A 2,001-nucleotide genomic window follows, 5' to 3' on the forward strand; every position below is an offset into this window, starting at 1 on the left:
TCTGTCTCTCTCTCTGTCTCTCTCTCTCTCTCTCTCTCTCTCTCTCTCTCTCTCTCTCTCTCTCTCTCCCTCTCTCTCCCTCTCTCTCTCTCTCTTTCTCCGTGTTTCATCAGGAAAATACAGTAACAGACGTGGACTCTCCTCCCATGGGTATCATTTATTATGTGATTTTTCTAGCTACTGTACACTTGAACAGCCATTCCTCTGTGCAGAAAACTAAAACCAAAGACAGGATCTTGTATTTATTAAGCAAATAATATCTGCCAGGCACTTCATGTGAATCTCATAGATATATTTTTCTAATTTGTCCTCAAAAATTCCCCATGAGGTAACATTAACTTTATTTGTCCAAAGAGGTTAGGGAACTGAGCTTTAGAGTGTTAGACTGAACTGCAGAGTCATTAAGAGAATACGGTGCAGAATCATTAATGAACTCCCATCTAACTCCCAAATCTACGTTTGTCTATCTAAATTAGACCACCCTTATTAGGCCAGAACACTAGGAGTTTTGCAGATTTAGCGCGACTGCAGGAGAAATTTCTTTGGAAGCTGTAAACTGTCGCAAGGATGCGAAGGATTCTTCTTATTCGATTCTCTTTCAGTGGGCTCTAAAGGCCATGGCTCCTTGCTGTGCTCCCAGCTGGGGCTCACGTGCCCCAGAAGGCTGGGCTGGCTCTGTCTCCAGCTCTGAGCAGCAGAGAGAGGGCCAGTCAGTCAGGAAATCATGATTATCAACGCTCCACGCTCTGTTCCTGTTCTCAGACAACAAGGAACATGGCTGGAGAGATGGGGGTGGGGGTGGGGAAAGAGGAAGAAAAAACAGGAAGAGAAGGGGGAGGAGGGAAGGAAATGATAGAGAAAACACAGCAACTCTAAAGAGCCCTTGGCCTGATGAGAAAGTGATTTCTGAGCCCACGTTTGTGGGGCTGGCCCTGCATTTTGGGAAAGCAGGTCACAGCGGCAGCAGAGAGAGACGTGGGGTGGGTGCCCCCGCCTTCCCACCACAGGGCACAGCCGGGGGAAAGGGCACCGTTTCCCACGGGCACTCGGGTGCGGACACCTAGCAAGGTGTATTTCTAAAGGAGAATCCTGTGGTAAGAATATCTCTCACCTCTTGGCTGTGGCTGAGAGGTGGGGTGTGCCCCCGAAGGACCTGAAAACAGGGGAGAAGGTGCTGAAGTGATCGGGTATCAGGCAGTGCTCTCCCGTCCTGCCCCCCACCCCCCAACTTTGCTTCTCAAACACTTGGAAAATCATGTCCTAGCAAGATTCTTCCTTTCTTCTTCCACGAAACGAAGAGTCAGGCAGGGGGAAGGGTGAGTCTCCTCCAGGCCATGAGCCTAAGGTACTTCCAGAATCTTTTCCTATCCATTTTGTCCACTCTACTTGTTCATAAGATACTTATAAAAATCTCCTAACTCCCAATGAGCGTCATCAGGATGATGTTCGCCTGGTAAGCTGAACAACCACACAAATAGAAAACTCTAATAATAACCTAATCGTACTTTAATACTAATACCAATAATAATTTGCAGCATCCTGACGGGAGCCAGGAGGAGGGCAGGTAATGTACAGGCTCTCAACAGGCGAGCCCTCAGTGCCCCCCGCTCCAGGGGATTCCTAAACTGGCTGTGCCACTGGAGAAGCTAACAAAAAAATACAGCCCCCCAATCTTGAGAAGGGGCCAAAGCTTCTGGAGAGCTTTTATGTCGCCAATCTGGCTCTGGTCCAGCGACGAGAATTTGCATAACTTGGATCCTAATCCAGCCGTCACCATGTCCCACTTTCTCCCATCTGAAAGACGTGATCACAGAGTTCCTACCAGGGAGGATCTGCCCCCGATTTTGTAAATTATTCCCCCACCATCCAAACAAACACAGAGAGACAAAAAGCAAGCACATCTTTGAAAGGAGTTCAAGCTTTTTGAAGTAATGGCTAGTGATTTCCTGTTTGAGTCACTCATGGGCCAGATGTCCACCAGGGAGAAGGGAGGTCAAGTGG

This window comes from Pteropus alecto, unplaced genomic scaffold (genome assembly GCF_000325575.1).
Source record: "Pteropus alecto unplaced genomic scaffold, ASM32557v1 scaffold61, whole genome shotgun sequence".
In the NCBI taxonomy this organism is placed as follows: Eukaryota; Metazoa; Chordata; class Mammalia; order Chiroptera; family Pteropodidae; genus Pteropus; species Pteropus alecto.